This window comes from Candoia aspera, chromosome 1 (genome assembly GCF_035149785.1).
Source record: "Candoia aspera isolate rCanAsp1 chromosome 1, rCanAsp1.hap2, whole genome shotgun sequence".
Taxonomy (NCBI): domain Eukaryota; kingdom Metazoa; phylum Chordata; class Lepidosauria; order Squamata; family Boidae; genus Candoia; species Candoia aspera.
In genome coordinates, this window is record NC_086153.1 from 213,797,878 (window position 1) to 213,806,516 (window position 8,639).

The following is an 8,639-nucleotide window of genomic DNA, read 5'->3' on the forward strand; positions in this document are numbered from 1 at the left end:
TTCCAAATTAAGAATTAAGACGAGCGTGGAGGAAATTTAGGGCTATCTCTATGCTGCAAAAATCCGGATAATCACTAGGTGGCAGCAGAGAAGCTCAGGAAGGTCTATCTCTTCGCTGCTGTCCAGATTTTTGCAGGCCAGATATAGAGGTCCTGCACTGAATAACGTAAGGTCGCGATCCTATACAGACTACTGGGAGCCACTCCGTTGGAACTGATTGGTTCATCAGATCAGTAAGCATACATAGGATCGGGGCTGGATTCACCCAAGGCACTTCGCTATAATGTGATTGGCTGCTTGGTGTGTTCCGCAGTCATTGGAAGGCATCTGTATTCATAGAAATTATGAAGCTTAAAGGAGCCTTTAGGAAGGCCGCACAAAGCTTCAGAAGGATGATTTGCTTCAATAATATCTTGAATGAACACTCCTTTGAATCTGTTTCAGGATGCCCCTTGTTATGCTAAAGAACAAAGTACAGCTGCCAGGTTGTTTTGCTTTGTGTCAGATACATTGCTGAAGTCAAGGTACGCTGTCCACTGCATTCCCACGACCAACTAAACTGGTTATGCTGTCACAAAAAGGAGATTAGGTTAGATTAGCAAGATTTATCCCAGATAACCGCATGCTGATTCCTGCCAGGCAGTGCATACTTTCCCAAGTGATTACAAACATTGTTTAATCATTTGTTGACTTCTATTTTGTTCCACTATTACCCTTTTTGAAATTGTTTGTAGTTGAGCTTTCTTTTTTAGGAACTCTGACTATATTAGAATCTTTTCCCCATTACGTTTCTCCTGCATGAATCCCACACTCATTGTTCTAAGTTTATCAAAATCTGTTTTTCAAGGTATGCATTTGAGTACACTCATCTTTAGTTTCTTTTAGAATCAACTAATCCAGCATTACAAGGTCACTCAGCCTCAAACTTTGTACCATGTCTACCATCTACTAAGGCTTACCTGGCTGGTTGGGATAAAGTCAGGAAAGTTGACCTTCCTGTGCCGTCTTCTACCCTGTGAAGGAGAAAGTTGTCAGCAAGGCAAGTAAGTCCTGGAAGAACCATGCTTGACAAAGTTTGGCTTCCAACAGATGTTGGGGAAATAAGTCAGACTTAGCCTTATTCAAAGTGATTTAAGCAGTCTTTCTAAGTTTTCCTGTTATATGCAATGAAATAAGACACAATTTGCTGCTGCTGATGCACCTCCACTGTAAAACTACAGCTTACACAAGTTGTTCCCTACGAATTTCATTTGAAAGAAAAAAAAACCCACAGTATTCTTGCAAAAACTACCAGAATGTTTTAATACTGCTAGTGGGTAGCATTAGAAATTATCAGTCATGGAATTCAATAGCAATGAAATGAAAAGTGTCAAAAAATATACAGGTTATAAACCTGTGAGGAAACAAGAAATACAGTCCATTTCATTTATAATCACTAGCGCTGTCAATTGAGTAGAGTATGCAAGAATATAGTAATTTCTATGCATAATAATAATTTTACATAATTTCAGAAGCATCTTGGATATAACCTCTGCTGCGAATACTTCTAAGTTATAAACATTGTGACTCATTTTGAGAATGCAAAGCCACTAATATATATGTTTCAGTAATAGAATCAAATTCTGTCTTCAACATTATTAAAATATGCCTTTAACTCCAAGCCCTACTAATGAAAATTAGTCATTATCAGATTCAGTTATTTCTGGTATTATTCATTTGGTTTATCCTGCCTTTATTTATTTATGTATTTTCCCCACAAAAACAACAACCCTGTGAGGTGGGTTGGGCTGAGCAAGAGTGACTGGCCTAGAGCTACCCAGCTTTGTATGTCTGAGAAGTTGACATTCTAGGACATTTTATAAAATAGGCATTGTAGCCTAGATTGGCAGAAGGACATAGTGGCTGAGAAGAGTGAGGGAGAGGATCGGCTCATACTCGGAATGGCAGCGTGATCAGGTGAGCTTGTAAGATATTCTCAGTCAGAATGTTGGCAGCTGTAATAGCTGTGAGAAGGGAAAGTGGTTGAAAATGGGTTGGGTGGGATATGCAGTGCCTATAACTACTCAGTGGAGAAGGGGAGAAAGGGTGAGACATACACCAGTCTTGTCCTACTAACCTCGTAAAATTCTTCCCAGATTCTTCCTGATTTTGCTTTGTCTGAAGCCCAGAAAACCAAAGCATTCTGAGTTTTGTTCTGGGCTTGAAACAAAGTGTTTTTTCTGTTTTGTGCATACTCCAGCTTTTGAAGTATCTTACATATCTTATTATCATATCATATCATATTGTATATCTTAATCTTCTGTTAAGAGATTTTAAAAATAAAAACAAACATCTTCTTGAATGAAAGAAGATTGTAAACCAAAAGCAGTACTTTTGACAAGTTGAATTTATCTGCACTATGTGCTTGAAAATACCAGTCTGAATATGTTTTTGAGAAGTGTGAAAGCAATGGAGGATATGTTGACTGAATGCAAATTGAATGAGGTTTAGTGATACAGCTTTTAAAAAGTTAAGAGTTTGACCACACTGCTAGGGATTTCTGTTCTTTTTCAAAGGCTAAAGTGAGTCATTGAACAGTTGCATATGTGAGAAGCCAAATCTCGGTGGCCTGTTAAGCAGCAAAACTATGCAGAGCCTATGACTCACCATCCCATGATTCTGTTCACCAGTAGCTCATGTTTTCCCAACTTCTGACAGCTGACAGACTTTGTTCCCAGTTGAAACTGGAGACAGATGTCATCCTTACATCCAAAAGATTGTGAAAAAAATAAAATTAGATGGAGCTCAAAGCTAAATTGGGTAATACCTTTATCATTGCATAATTTTTTCTAGGCTAGAAGTCAAACTCCACCTTTGAATGGCATGCTGCTCCCAAAAGTGGGTAGGCCAGGACCAAAATTGATTTGATTTAATTTAATTTAATGTTAATGTTAATTACAATATAGTTAATCAAAGTTAATATTGTCAATATCAATCATGCATTTAATGATTTTCCTCATCTTTCTTGTTTATTCGTTTAGTCGCTTCCAACTCTTCGTGACTTCATGGACCAGCCCACGCCAGAGCTTCCTGTTGGTCGTCAACACTTCCAGCTCCCCCAGGGACGAGTCCGTCACATCTAGAATATCATCCATCCACCTGGCCCTTGGTCGGCCCCTCTTCCTTTTCCCCTCCACTCTCCCTAGCATCAGCATCTTCTCCAGGATGTCCTGTCTTCTCATTATGTGGCCAAAGTATTTCAGTTTTGCCTTTAATATCATTCCCTCAAGTGAGCAGTCTGGCTTTATTTCCTGGAGGATGGACTGGTTGGATCTTCTTGCAGTCCAAGGCACTCTCAGAATTTTCCTCCAACACCACAGTTCAAAAGCATCAATCTTCCTTCTCTCAGCCTTCCTTATGGTCCAGCTCTCGCAGCCATATGTTACTACGGGGAACACCATTGCTTTAACTAGGCGGACCTTTGTTGTCAGTGTGATGTCTCTGCTCTTAACTATTTTATCGATTTGTCATTGCTCTTCTCCCAAGGATTAAGTGTCTTCCGATTTCCTGACTGCAGTCAGCATCTGCAGTAATCTTCGCACCTAGAAATACAAAGTCTTTCACTGCTTCTACATTTTCTCCCTCTATTTGCCAGTTATCAATCAAGCTGGTTGCCATAATCTTGGTTTTTTTGAGGTTTAGCTGCAAGCCAGCTTTTGCATTTTCTTCTTTCACCTTTGTCATAAGGCTCCTCAGTTCCTCTTTGCTTTCAGCCATCAAAGTGGTATCATCTGCATATCTGAGATTGTTAATGTTTCTTCCAGCGATTTTAACTCCAGCCTTGGATTCCTCAAGCCCAGCATGTCGTATGATGTGTTCTGCATACAAGTTGAATAGGCAGGGTGAGAGTATACAGCCCTGCCGTACTCCTTTCCCAATCTTAAACCAGTCCGTTGTTCCGTGGTCTGTTCTTACTGTTGCTACTTGGTCGTTATACAGATTCTTCAGGAGGCAGACAAGATGACTTGGTATCCCCATACCACTAAGAACTTGCCACAATTTGTTATGGTCCACACAGTCAAAGGCTTTAGAATAGTCAATAAAACAGAAATAGATGCTTTTCTGAAACTCCCTGGCTTTTTCCATTATCCAGCGGATATTGGCAATTTGGTCCCTAGTTCCTCTGCCTTTTCTAAACCCAGCTTGTACATCTGGCAATTCTCGCTCCATGAATTGCTGAAGTCTACCTTGCAGGATCTTGAGCATTACCTTACTGGCATGTGAAATGAGTGCCACTGTTCGATAGTTTGAACATTCTTTAGTGTTTCCCTTTTTTGGTATGGGGATATAAGTTGATTTTTTCCAGTCTGATGGCCATTCTTGTGTTTTCCAAATTTGCTGGCATATAGCATGCATTACCTTGACAGCATCATCTTGCAAGATTTTGAACAGTTCAGCTGGGATGCCGTCGTCTCCTGCTGCCTTGTTATTAGCAATGCTTCTTAAGGCCCATTCAACCTCACTCTTCAGGATGTCTGGCTCTAGCTCACTGACCACACCGTCAAATCTATCCCCGATATTATTATCCTTCCTATACAGGTCTTCTGTATATTCTTGCCACTTTTTCTTGATCTCTTCTTCTTCTGTTAGGTCCTTGCCATCTTTGTTTTTGATCATACCCATTTTGGCCTGGAATTTACCTCCAATGTTTCTAATTTTCTGGAAGAGGTCTCTTGTCCTTCCTGTTCTATTGTCTTCTTCCACTTCCATGCATTGCTTGTTTAAAAATAATTCCTTATCTCTTCTGGCTAACCTCTGGAATTTTGCATTTAATTGGGCATATCTCCCCCTATCACTGTTGCCTTTTGCTTTCCTTCTTTCTTGGGCTACTTCTAGTGTCTCAGCAGACAGCCATTTTGCCTTCTTGGTTTTCTCTTTCTTTGGGATGTATTTTTTTGCCGCCTCCTGAACAATGTTGCAAACTTCTGTCCATAGTTCTTCCGGGACCCTATCTACTAAGTCCGGTCACTTAAATCTATTCTTCACCTCCACTGCATATTCCTTAGGAATATTAGTGAGCTCATATCTAGCTGATCTGTGGGTCTTCCCTAATCTCTTTAGTCTGATCCTCAATTGTGCAGTAAGAAGTTTGTGATCGGAACTACAGTCAGCTCCAGGTCTTGTTTTTACCGACTGTATAGATGTCCACCATCTTTGTCTGCAAAGGATGTAGTCAATCTGATTTTGGTGTTGTCCATCTGGTGAAGTCCAGGTATAAAGCCGTCTCTTAGGTTGTTGGAAGAGAGTGTTTGTTATGCAGAGTGAGTTGTCTTGGCAAAATTCTATCAGCCTATGTCCTGCTTCATTTTGTTCTCCCAGGCCATGCTTACCTGTAATTCCAGGTGTCATTTGACTGCCCACCTTAGCATTCCAGTCTCCTGTGATGAAAATAACATCTCTTTTAGGCGTGTTGTCCAGTAGGTGCTGCAGATCCTCATAGAACTGCTCTACTTCAGCTTCTTCAGCATCTGTGGTTGGGGCATATATTTGGATCACTGTGACGTTAGATCACTTGCCCTGAATTTGAATTGAGATCATTCTATCATTTTTTGGATTGTATCCAAGCACTGCTTTAGCCACTTTACTATTAATTATGAAGGCTACTCCATTTCTTCTGTGGTCCTCTTGTCCACAGTAGTAGATCTGGTGGTCATTTGATGTGAAGTGGCCCATTCCAGTCCATTTCAGTTCACTGATGCCCAAAATGTCTATCTTTAATCTTGACATCTCACCAATAACCACATCCAATTTGCCCTGGCTCATAGATCTTACATTCCAGGTTCCAATGGTGTGTTGATCCTTAGAACATCGGATTCGCCGTTCACCACCAGCACCGTTGGCCACTAGCCGTCCTTTTGGCTTTGAGCTAGCTGCGTCATCACGTCTGAGGCTAGTTGAACTCATCCTCTGTTCCTCCCCAGTAGCATTTTGACCATCTTCCGACCTGGGGGTCTCATCTTCCGATGGTATACCGACATATCTCTGGTTGTACTGATCCATTGAGTTTTCATGGCAAGAATACTGGGGTGGGTTGCCATTACCTTCCCCAGGGATCGCATTTAGTCTGACCTCTCTGTCATAACCTTCCCGTCTTGGGTGGCCCTTCACGGTTTAGCTCATGGCATCATTGAGGTGCTCAAGCTCCAGCACCACGACAAGGTAACGATCCTTTGCTGAAGTTTCCTCATCTATTTCATTACAATTTGGTAAGAATTCCTGGAAGGCCTCTTGGGGCATAGGCATATAAAATTATGCATGGTGTGGATGGTGAGAAAACTTTCTTACGTGCTCATCATATTTGAACCCAGGATCATCCAGTGAAGCCAGTAGTCATCTCAAAATAAAAAAATGTTGTTTGTTGTGTTTTAAAATGTTGTGTTTTACTGTTATATTTAATGGATGTTACTTTTTTAAAGAAGAAACATGGTTTAAGGATTCTTTAAATAAATGTAAGTGGGTTAAACCGCTGAGCTGCTGAGCTTGCCGATCGAAGGTCTGCAGTTCGAATCCGCGTGACGGGGTGAGCTCCCGTTGCTAGTCCCAGCTCCTGCCAACCCAGCAGTTCGAAAACATGCAAATGTGAGTAGATTAATAGGCACCGCTTCAGGGGGCAGGTAACGGCGTTCCGTTTAGTCATGCTGGCCACATGACCATGGAAGTGTCTATGGACAAACGCCGGCTCTTCGGCTTTGAAACGGAGATGACAACGCCCCCTAGAGTCAGGCACGACTGGACTTAATGTCAAGGGAAACCTTTACCTTTACTTTAGGACAGATGAAAGGAAGTACTGCACTGTGAACTGGGGGGTTGGAGGGGGAGGAGGCAAATGGCCACACTTGTGTTGCGACATCATCATACCAACAACATGTTTATGTACTTTTGTCATATATCATGACACAATTATATTATTGGATCATTTGTGTGATGAAGTCACAACATACATTATCATTTTGACATAATTGTGATTTGTTGTTGATGCTTGTGTAGCCTGAAACAGTTTGCAGTCCTTGGCCTTCTAAAAAAATGTGAAGTGCTGCTCTTGGGCACCAAAAGATTGCTCACCGCTACCACTACTTTCACAAACCAGAGTGGATGGATTTACACAATGCTCTAACGGAAACCTATTATGACCTAGCATGCTATATGTTCCAGGCCAGAAGTTGGATGAAGTGACCAACATTTGCTTTTTTCTGATTTGCTAGATGTTGATTTTGGAGGAGCATTCAGTATCCCCAACAGCAAGAAGTTGTTTTTCTCATAATAATTTGACCTTCCTGCAAACAGTGGAGATACTCATGCTATGGTGCCAAATTTTCATCTTCCCCAGAATGAGACATTAAAATATGATTATGGTATCTGAAGGAAATGGCTCAATGGGATAATAACCCTAAGTGATAGCTTTAGAAGAAACACCCTGTAAAGTATAATAAGATCTGGACTGTCTTTTTGGGTTAGGTTGACCTCTACTTTGCACCACACATTATGATACCCAACGTTGTCTCAGAGGGTGATTTCACACTGGATTTGCATTAAATATATATTCCTCCTATTTTGAGATATATAAGGAAGAATGCAGTTTTAGAAGCGTAGTACAAACCATGACACTTTGTTCCTGAAATTAAAAGAAGTTACCATTAGGAGTTACGCATTTATATTAGAAAAACTTCTATTGGAATAAAGAACAGTTGGATTGTTGTATACTGCCCAGAGTCACCTTCAGTGAGATGGGTGGCCATATAAATTTGACAAACAAACAAAAGGGAACAAACAAAGAAAAGGAATGCTGACCACACTTCTCTATTGCCAAGATTCTTAAAAGTAATATTATTTAGGAAGCATTTGTGAGCCTACTGCCAGTCTTAGCATATTTTCTGCGTATTTTTATTTTTTCCTAAGTGTTCATCAAAATACAATTCTTATCTTTTCACTTATGCTTTTAGCTCTTTCACCATAAGAGGTATGGTATAAGACATTTGTAAAAAAAGAAATAAACTATTTTCTTTAATTTCAAAAATATGAGATTAAGGATAGATTTTTTTTCTCACCCATCAAAAGCAGCAATTTAGTATAACATTAAGAATAGATAAACTGTTGCTTGTTTCCACAGTTATCCTTTGAAAAATCAAGCTGTAGTTATTGCTTAATATTTCAGAACAGTAAGGACAGAGGACTTAATCTAGTTTGTCTAGCTTTGGGTTATCCTAGGGAAAGTTCTCATCATGAATCTTCTCTGAGCATTGTGTGAACTTGCCTGCTCATAGTTTATTGACACACTTTGGAGTTCTAACCTGAAGCAACCAGTCCTTATGCATGTTTACTCAAAAAATAAGTCACCGTGTGTTCAGCTGTGGTGACTGTCCCTTATGAATGAATTTCTTTGATCCCAGAGGTCTTCTGAGAAATCATGCTGTGTCACGTTATAAAGTCCAACTTACTTTATGATATGTACACATTTACTTAAAACAATGAGACTTATTTCTGAGCAGATAAGTAGGATTGCACTGGATAGAGCTATCTGATCTGGGCTGCAAACATAGGGACGACCATGAGATGGAAACAAAGAAGTACAAAGAACCTAAACTCTTTGTTGCCACATTGTG